The following is an 11,322-nucleotide window of genomic DNA, read 5'->3' as shown; positions in this document are numbered from 1 at the left end:
GAGTGTGCACTGTAGCTACAAAGAATAAACTGACCTTACTTAGATTTTGTAAGGCAATTGGTTTGCATGCTTTATCTAAGTAAACAAACTCATTTGGCTCAAGTTAAGTGAACTTAATTATTTAAGTACTGTTAACTAGTTACAATTAAACTTAACTCATCTGTAATTAAAGTATCATTGTATTATTTAATTATTTAAATTGAGTTATAGCACGTAATCATTTATTAATACATTAATTTATTCCACACAGCCACAATTTTGTACTTGATAATTCTGAGTTAGTAGTACTCGAAGCCAACATTTAAAGAACGTATGTATTTGAGTTCCAAAATGTGACATTTCAAGTCCTGTTTAGTTAGGACCACTTAAATGTTTTTATTAATGACAACTTTAGGGTTTAGAGAGTTACAGTAACTTAATTAAAACTAGTAAGAATAGTAAAACATTCAGCTTAAATTGAGTAAACTATTTTATTTATTTTTTTTACAATGAGATAACTATTAGTATTTAGTGTAACGAGGCATAAAATATAATGGGAAATGCAGCCTAATCATCCTCAATAATTTTAAGGTTTCACATGGATGTTCAGACATTAATTAAAAGCTCATTGTCCTTCAATCTCTGAATTGATTTTACCAGAGTGGTTTAACGATTTTAAATTAGTCTGTAGCCTACATTAACCTTCGGTGAACTCCATAAACGTGGATTGACCTACAACAGCATTAGGCTACACAATCAGGCCACTGTTATAATCCTGATAGTGTGGGGCTTCAGAACAAAGTGTGACCATTTAATAAATAGACCTACAGTATATATGACATATAGACATAGGCCTAATACACAATCGACTACTCAATAACTTATGATAATAAGTAACCATCAGCATGTCACAAAATAGTAGCAAAAAATAGATTTGCTCTTCCAGAAGAAAATACCAGTGATTGCAAGGCAGCCAAATAAGTGTTTTTGTTTTGCAACACACTCTCACAGCAAAATCATCAGGATTCATACGACTATTCTAAATTTGGCTAATTCGTATGATATGGTGCAACTGCACTCGTTTGAATTCCTACGACTTTCACTACAGCCAGTGATGTCGCTGGACATCGTTTCCATCTAATATGTGACAATTACTTGCTTTTGTCACACACAACAGCTTCCTATCATGTTTACACACTCTACTGATCGGTTAAGTTTAGATCAGGTTGAGTTTTAGGTAAACTTAGATTAGGTAGGCTTTGGTTTTGCAAAATTAAATACAGATAAACAGTTACAGTTAAATAGTTGCAAGAAAATACCAATCAAATTTCAGTATGAGATTAGATGCAAGAAAGTAGACCAATCACAATTAAATATTCAAATATTTCAATGACACCTTCGCTCTCAACTAAATTATGAATGGTGAATATTCTTACAATATAAATGAGAGGTTTCCAAATTTTAATCAAATTTCATAAAAGGGGGGAATATGGGGGAAGATGCCCCGCTAAGAACAATGTGCAACAGATATGAGATAAAAGCTTTTAAATTGTAACATATTTAGATAAATGTTTAGCATGTAGAGGATAATCATCATCCAACATATTAATAAGTTGAAATAAACAGAAATATTTGCTCATTTAGTTAAAAGAATGCAATAAAGAATGTAAAATATACATCTGATATAATTCTTAAAGCAATATTCTGGGTTCAATTCAAGTATTGAAGGTATTGTCACAAGACAGCGGATATGTGTGTAAACATGATTTTAGTGTGATAAAATCACATACTAACCTTTTCTGTGTAAAGTTATAGCCAATTTGACAACTTCGTTACCATGACGATATAATGTCAACAAACCCTAAAACGACTGTAAAATTATGATTTAAACAACTTTACAGCTCAAATAATACATGAGTTTTAACAGAAGAATTAATTTAAGTGCTTTTGTTTTCGCCACATTCATTTCCATTGTAAGAGCCTCACTGTAACTTTTATTTTTTTGCTTTTTTTTTGTTTTGTTTTTTGTTTTTTAAAGAAAAGGAGGGACGAGTCGCAATTAATTTTTTTGGTAATCAACATTATGCCACAAATGCTGTCGATTTAGCTGAACTTGTATTGAACCCGGAATATTCCTTTAAGCTCAATTGACAGCATTTGTATTGATTACCATAAAATTTAATTTTGACTTGCCCCACCTTTTGTTTTAAAAAGCAAAAATCTGGGTTCCAGTAAGGCACTTACAATGGAAGTTAATGTGGCCAATCCATAAACGTTAAAATAATCACTGTTTCAAAAGTATAGCCACAAGACGTAAACAATATGCTTGTTAAAATGATTTTAGTGTGATAAAATCACTTATTAACCTTTTCTATGTAAAGTTAATGACAGTTATACAACTTGCCATGATGATGTCAACAAACCCTAAAATGACTGTAAAAATGACTATTTAAACAATTTTACAGCTCAAATAATACAAAAGTTTTAACAGAAGAATTAATAAAAGTGATTTTATAAAATAAAAAGCTTCACATTTCTGCCTTTAAACCCTCCAAAAATTGGCCCCAATCACTTCCATTTTAAGTGCCTCACTGTAACCATGATTTTTGCTTTTTTAAAGGAGGGACAAGTTGAAATTACTATTTTTTATACTTTTGATGTTCAGATGAAATGTCAAGATTAATCAGAATCAGAATCAGCTTTATTGCCAAGTATGCTTACACATACAAGGAATTTGTATTGGTGACAGGAGCTTCCAGTGTACAATACAAAAACAATACAAAAACAGCAGCAAGACATAGATAATAATAAAAAATAAAAAATAGTTATACACATGCGTACATACACACACAGACACACACATACATACATACATACATACACACATACACATATGTAATGCAAATCTAATACAAATGTGTTATCTGTTATGTAAATTGCAAATGTTTTTTGTTTTTTTTCAGAGGAATGAAATGGCAGAAGAGGTTGGATGTGTTGGATAAATATAAAAAAAAAAGACTAAACTGTGTATTGCACATAGTTATTGCTCAATGGTGCAGTTTAACTGTTCATGAGATGGATAGCCTGAGGGGAAAAACTGTTCCTGTGCTCAGAGCTCTGAAGCGTCGGCCAGAAGGCAACAGTTCAAAAAGGTAGTGGGCAGGGTGAATGGGGTCCAGAGTGATTTTTCCAGCCTTTTTCCTCACTCTGGAAGTGTATAGTTCTTGAAGGGGAGGCAGGGGGCAACCAATAATCCTCTCAGCAGTCCGAACTGTCCTTTGTAGTCTTCTGATGTCTGATTTCGTAGCTGAACCAAACCAGACAGTTATTGAAGTGCAGAGGACAGACTCAATGTCTACTGAGTAAAAATGTACCAGCAGCGCCTGTGGCAGGTTGAACTTCCTCAGCTGGCGAAGGAAGTACAACCTCTGCTGGGCCTTTTTCACAGTGGAGTCAATGTGTGTCTCCCACTTCAGGTCCTGTGAGATTGTAATGCCCAGGAACCTGAATGACTCCACTGCTCCCACAGTGCTGTTTAGAATGGTGAGGGGGGGTCAGTGTTGGGGTGTTCCTCCTAAAGTCCACAATCATCTCCACCGTTTTGAGCATGTTCAGCTCAAGGTTGTTTTGACTGCAAAAGTACAACCTCTGCTGGGCCTTTTTCACAGTGGAGTCAATGTGTGTCTCCCACTTCAGTTCCTGTGAGATGGTAGTGCCCAGGAACATGAATGACTCCACTGCTGCCACAGTGCTGTTTAGAATGGTGAGGGGGGTCAGTGTTGGGGTGTTACTCCTAAAGTCCACAATAATCTCCACCGTTTTGAGCGTGTTCAGCTCAAGGTTGTTTTGACTGCACCAGACAGCCAGCTGTTCAACCTCCCTTCTGTATGCAGACTCATCGTCATCTCGGATGAGGCCGATGACAGTGGTGTTGTCTGCAAACTTCAGGAGCTTGACAGAGGGGTCCTTGGCGATGCAGTCATTGTTGTAGAGTGAGAAGAGTAGTGGGGAGAGCACACATTCCTAGGGGGCACCAGTGCTGATTGTACAGGTGCTGGAAGTGAGTTCCCCCTGTCTCACAAGCTGCTGCCTGTCCGTCAGAAAGCTGGTAATCCACTGACGGATAGACATGGGAACAGAGAGTTGGTGTAATTATTCTGGAGTATAGCTGGGATGATGGTGTTGAAATCCAAACTGAAGTCCACAAAAATGATCCTTGCATATGTCCCTGGTCTGTCCAGATGTTGCAGGATATGATGCAGTCCCATGTTGACTGCATCATCCACAGACCTGTTTGCTCGATAAGCAAATTGAAGGGGATCTAGAAAGGGTCCAGTGATGTTCTTCAGGTGGGCCAACACCAGTCTCTCAAATGATTTCATGACCACAGATGTCAGAGCGACAGGTCTGTAGTCATTAAGTCCTGTGATTTTTGGTTTCTTTGGGACAGGAATAATGATTGAGCATTTGAAGCAGCATGGGACTTCACACTGCTCCAGTGATCTATTGAAGATCTGTGTGAAGATGGGGGCCAGCTGGTTAGCACAGGATTGAAGACACGCTGGTGAGACTCCATCTGAGCCTGAAGCTTTCCTCGTCTTTTGTTTCCGAAAGACGCGGCTCACATCATCTTCACAGATCTTAAGTGCAGGTTGAGTAGCAGGAGGGGGGAGGAGGGGGGTTGCAGGAAGTGTTTATGTTTGTGTGAAGTGAAGGTCAGAGTGGGTGTGGGGTGTGAGATTGGGCCTTTCAAATCTGCAGTAGAACACATTCAGGTCGTCAGCCAGATGTTGGTCCACCACAGGGTTGGGGGTAGGAGTCCTGTAATTTGTGAGTTGTTTCATGCCACTCCACACTGATGCGGGGTCATTAGCTGAAAACTTGTTTTTCAGCTTCTCAGAGTATCTTCTTTTAGCCACTCTGATTTCCTTATTCAGTATGTTCCTGGCCTGATTGTACAAGACTTTATCCCCACCCCTGTAAGCATCCTCTTTGGCCTGACGAAGCTGCCTGAGCTCTGTTTTAAACCACGGTTTGTCGTTGTTGAACTTTAAATAAGTTCAACAATAAGAGGAGCATAGCCATTCAATAAATGTGTTGAGATAAGATGTAGTGCCAAAACATTGTGGCCTTCCGTCCACACTGAGATGGCGTGTTTTGACATCGAAAATCTAGTTTTCGAAACTGCTCCTACAAGTGGATAATTTTGAAAACGCCATCATCACGTTGTAGTGTGGACATGGAAAACGGATATCTGAAAGTGATGATGTATTTGTTGTCATGTGACGCAGTCATGTGGTCCATTCAACCCAAAACAATCAAGATGGCGGCCCAGGCTGTAGCGGCGTTGTTGTGCCCGCTATTTACTTTGATAGCATTGTTAAAGATAAATGTTACTTTGTACACCTTCACATTGCATTCCTTCAAAGGTGACGGGAAGTTAACTTGGAATTGCTGTCTGGCGTTGGATCCCAGGACAATTGCATTTCTGACTGCACACTGAATGGCGATTTTTCGCATGCGTAGTATTGGGATTTAAGAGTTTTCATACATTTCACTGTGGACAAGATCATTTTAAAAAACGCTTGAAAACGGCAGTATGGACAGAGAGCGTTTTGAAAACAAAAATGCAGTTTTCAAATCCAGAATAATGTGGCCTCAGACTCCTAAAGTAAACAAGGTTGGCGTCTGTACATTATGCAGTTCAAGCTGAATGAATTATACAAAATCGTGAGAAAGAAAGAAGAATGTCAATACACTGCTGCCGTGCAAGCGTAATAAATGCATAAACTGGAAACTAAAACTAGAGCACTCAATATGGTCCTAACTGCATATGTAGACTAATTGCACCTTCGTGGACCGCCACGGGGTGGAGGTAGTCTTCAGCTAATTACCCTGTGATTCCTGCGGGTCTGTGGAGGCCAATCAGAAGAACAACGTACGTTTTCATTTAGGCCTCAAATCTCTCTCTCACTCATACACACACACACACACACATTAACAGATGCTCCCACCCGCACATATCACAGTAAGATATAGAAATGGGTAGAGAAAATAATGAGGATTGAGAGAACCAGGGACAGGGGGAGGAGGAGTGGGAAAGACATTAGCAGACTGAATAACACCTGCTTCTCAGCTGTGTCAACTGAAGGATTCCCACAGACTGATATTTATGGAGTGGCTGCTGAGGAAACCTGTCACACCCTGAGAGCTCATCCAGTAGCTACACTGCTCAGGGGCCGTTCACACAGAGCTTGTTTTTCAGTATTAGAACGCAGGTGTCTCGAGACGCTTTTTCAAAAGTTGACGTTCATTTTAACTTGACAAGGTGTCTTTAAAACGCGATAGGCGGTGCAACCGTAAAGACGTCTGTCAAGCACATGTTTACATAGAAAAACAATTACAAAACAGCGCATACGGAAGCAGAAAACGCGTTCGGTGTAAAAGCCCCTTAAAGTAACTTTTAAAAACGCGTCTCGAGACACTTTCTGTTCTGTTTGCTTCATTCGTTAGGTTAAATTGCAAATACAAAAAAATAATTAGGGGGAAAACAGCGCAGACTGAACGTCCCCTTGACATTCTGTTATGTGCTCAGGGCTTCTCAACCCCCTAGTTTGCATCTACGAAGAAGCAACTCACAAGTCATGGTAAAAATATTTCCAGTGTCATCACACCAGCAGCACAGCAAAACACAAACCCTCGTATAGCAGATAGGACGGTTACCATCAGAACACAGACTGATTTTCTGCACGTCACTATTACAGATGGAAATAGTCAATTAGTTCAAATATGTAAATATCTAAGAGTAAGCCTAGTCTATCACTGTCGTGTCAACAATGACAAAACATGAAAGTGGGCACAAAAAGTTTTTTTATTTTTTCTCTCTCTCTCAAGAAGTTCTCTACACGTCCAAAGGGGGGCAGCAGCAGTTCTCCTGAGTGCAACATTATAAGTGAAAACAGATGAGGCATGTGGCAAACAGCCACATATAATAATACATCTAAATCAGATTTTGTTCTCAAAAGTGTTTTAGCGCTAAATGATTCATTAAGCTGTAGTGTAACCCAAACCACAAACAGGGAACTTATATGAACAGGGAAGTCTTATATAAAACTCAACCCCCTAACCATGCCATCCAGTCCCGTTTATTGTGTCAGTGTCAAGAGGCAGCTAGTTAAGTAGGTTTGTCTTCTTGATGCTTAATCTTAATTACTTAAATCTTAATTTAAGTGCATTTAATATGAGAAATTGATACACAATCCTGATGTTCAACTTAATTACAGATTAAACAGTGTGGATTCTCTAATCCTCTAATGTCACAAATTCCCGCTTGATGCATTTGTGATCTATTGTAAATCAGGATAACACATACCTGGTGTTCCCAGAAACCTTGCTTTTATCTCACATCTGTTAATCTTTTTCAACAACAACAACAACAGACAAAAATTCTCTTTGAACATCGTTAACCAGTTTGAAATAGTTTCTCTCTAAAATAGTCAACATAAAATGTGGAGGAGGACAATGGTGTGAGAAATTATGACAGTAAGAAGTACATTTTTGTGTTACAGTGAATGCCTGTGTGCAGGTGGAGAGGTTTATTACAGTAACCCTAAGGAAAGCGCCACAGACTGACAAATGCACACTGGTAAATTTGACCTTGATAGGGTTCACTGTGTGTGAATGTGTACTCCCAACATCTGTCAAATGCATTATATTTCATTATCTCTTCTTTCACAACAACTGTTCTACCTGCATAAACTGCAACACTCCTACACTCATCCTTTATTACAGCACATTCTTGATAGAAAACATGAAAGCTGTTTTAAATAAAATGTTCCATGCAGTCTTGTTTTCTGTTGTGCCGGTGGTTATATTGCTATGTAGTAAATTTCTACCAGAAGTGAATTGCACCTTGATGTCTTGTTGTGTAAATGGCTAACCATGTATGTTAATCAAACCAATGTGCCATGTACTGAGAGTCAGAATTGTGAATTGTGGTTTTCAAGTTATTTTTCTGTTCCTCGTCCTATGATTTACAGGAAATCAAAAGTGCTCAGTTTAAGGCTTTCAGCTCTTAGAGTTTCTTTAAAATGAATCTTTTGAATCTCAAGTTAAAGTAATATTCTAGGTTCAATACAAGTTAAGCTCAACTGACAGCATGTGTGCCATAATGTTGATTACGATAAAAAATAATTTTGGATCGTCCCTCCATTTCTTTAAAAAGGCAAAAATCGAGGTTACTGTGAGGTACTTACAATGGAAGTGAATGGGGCCAATTTTTGGAGGGTTTTAAGTCAGAAATGTGAAGTTTATTATTTTATAAAAGCACTTATTAATTGAAATCATCTTATTAAAAAACATTTGATTTAATCACCTTGAACAAAACTGTATTTTGTCTCCAAATAAATGTGATAGTTTCAGGGATTCTCATTAGCTACATACATTTTCAACATTTTAAAAATGATTAAATATTAGATAAAATTACCTCAAAATCAAACTTTATACATTGCAGGCAATGATCTCATGGATCAGGAATATTTTGCAGTGTTCATGTATAGTGACAAACAGGTGTTAAGAAAAATAAAGGAAGAAAGTAAAATCAAAAGTGCCTTTTACCCCGGGAGGCATTTAGCCCCGTTGTACCCTAGATGGCGCTTGTCAGTGAGCCGGCATAATGTGGCCGATCTTACTGAACTCTAGGAAACAACATGCTGATTCACATGTGATTATGTTGCTTTTATGGCGGACTACCTTGATTACAGGGATAACACATTATGTTGTCATGGCAACTAAATCGTAAACCTGGATATAACTTTACACAGTTATTAGCAATTAGTACGTGATTTTATCACATCAAAATCATGTGTCTGTACTCATTCACTTCTATTGTAAGTGCCACACTGAAACCCAGAATCACCCCTTTTTAAAATAATGATGAACGAATCTAAATAATCTTTCTAGTAATCAATATTATGCCACAGAGCTGTCGACTGAACTTAACTTACATTGAATCAGGAATATTTCTTCAAGCTCAGTTAACAGCATTTGTGGCACAATGTTGATTACCATAAAAAATTCTTTTCACTAACCCCTTTTTATGTAAAATAAATAAATAAATAAATAAATAAAATAAAATATAGCAGTTACTGTAAGGCATTTATAATGGAAGTCAATGGGGCCAGTCCACAAATGCTAAAACACACATTGTTTCATTAGTATAGCCACATTATACATGTTAACATGATTTTAGTGTCATAAAATGGCTTATTAGCCTTACATGTGTAAAAGTAAAAGTGCCAAGAAAAAAATATGTGAACCCCTTGGAATTACCTGCATTTATGTATAAATGTGTCTTAAATTCTGGTTTTAACTTCATCACAGTTACAATAACGAATAACACACAAATTATTTTATTGTTCTTGTACACATTAAACACATCATTCAAAAAAGTATGGAAAAAGTATGTTAACCCCCTTGGCAAATGACGTCAACAAAAGCAAATTAGAGTCAGGAGTTGGCAAACCTGGCACCCAATTAATGAAACCAGATTAGAGGTGTGGGTTAGAGCCACTTTGACTTATAAAAACCACTCAAACATTTTGAGTTTGCTATTCACAAGACGCATCTGCTAAAGTGGAACATGCCTTACAAAAAGAGATCTCAGAAGACCTACAATCAAGATTAACATCACTTTAACATCAACATCTCTGTTCATAAATCTATTATATGGAAAACATTTAAAAGGTATGGTGTCCATGGTAGGACACAACGAAGGAAGCTGCTGCTTTCCAACAAAAATATTGCTGCATGTCTGAAGTTTGCCAAATACCACCTTTACACTCCACAACGTTACTGGGAAAACGTTTTGTGGACTGATGAAACTAAGGTTGAATTGTTTGAGAAGATCACAGCACTACGTTTGGCGTAAAAAGGGCACTGCATACCAGCATGAAAATGTCATCTCAACAGTGAAGTACAGTGGAGGGAGCATCATGGTTTGTGGCTGCTTTGCTGCTTTTGAGCCTGGATCGCTTGCCATCATCGAGGGAAAAATGAATGAAGTTTATCAAGATATCCTACAGGATAATGTCAGGGTGGCTGTGTGCCAGCTGAAGCTCAGTCAAAGTTGGGTGATGCATCAGGACAATGACCCTTAACATCGAAGTAAATCTACTACAGAATGGCTTCAAAAAAAGAAAATCCACTTTTTTAAGTGACCCAGTCAGAGCCCAGACCTTAACCCAATAGAGATGCTGTGGAATGACCTCAAGAGAGCTGTTCACACCAGACATCCTAAGAATATGGCTGAGCTGAAGCAGTTCTGTAAGGAAGAATGGTCCAAAATTCCTTCTGAACGTTCTGCAGGTCTAATCCGCAGCTACCAGAAACGCTTGGTTGAGGTTATTGCTGCCAAAGGAGGATCAACCAGTTATTAAATCCTCTTTAAATCACTTACTTTTTCCACAGGACTGTGAATGTTTAATGGGATGTGTTCAATAAAGACATGAAATATTATAATTGTTTGTGTGTGTTCTTAAGCACATTGTGTTTGTCTATACTTGTGACTTTATTAAGATGAGATCATATTTCAAGACCAATTAATGCAGAGAACCAGTTAATTCCAAAGCGTTCACATATTTTTCTTGCCACAGTATGTCCAATATCCAGATTAACGGGTTTGTAAGTTGTAATGTTGGATATAACTTTACACAGATAAGGTTAAATCATGTTAACATGTATAATGTGTATAATCTTGTGACTACTTTTGAAACAGTGAGTATTTTAGCAACTGGACCCATTCACTTCCATTGTAAGTGGCTTACTGTAATAGCAATTTTTAACATTCAACAGTATGCCACAAATGCTGTTGATTGAGCTTAACCTGATTTCAACCCAGAATATTCCTTTTATATGAAATATACCTGTTCCTGTTGTGTTGATTTATCTCTTCTTTCATTCCCTTTAGGGCCATTTAGAGCAGTTAATCCTTCTGAGTCAATATTGTTGCTCAAATGGCAGCATAAACTGTGCTAGGTTAAAACATCAGTTCCCAAAAATATGAAGACATGATTGAAGAATAGCATGTTTGCTAAAGCACCTGGCACCCTCACTGCTCTTGCAAAATTTGACGATAATGCAACCCTACATTCTGAAATCTGAAAAGTACAAAACTGCTCCTCACAAGACGAAAGGTTTTTCTGTGTATTCGTGCATGCATCTATCAGCAGCCATAAGGTCAGTTATGTTGCAGCAAATTAGAGGTAACTGACAGCTGGCCAGCATGGCTGACAGATTTGAGGAATTCGGGCAGCCTGTGTGGACAGCCCAGCCTGAATGTTAAAC

This window comes from Myxocyprinus asiaticus, chromosome 43 (genome assembly GCF_019703515.2).
Source record: "Myxocyprinus asiaticus isolate MX2 ecotype Aquarium Trade chromosome 43, UBuf_Myxa_2, whole genome shotgun sequence".
In the NCBI taxonomy this organism is placed as follows: Eukaryota; Metazoa; Chordata; class Actinopteri; order Cypriniformes; family Catostomidae; genus Myxocyprinus; species Myxocyprinus asiaticus.
The sequence above is the reverse complement of the archived record's forward strand: the minus strand, read 5'-3'. Positions refer to the sequence as shown.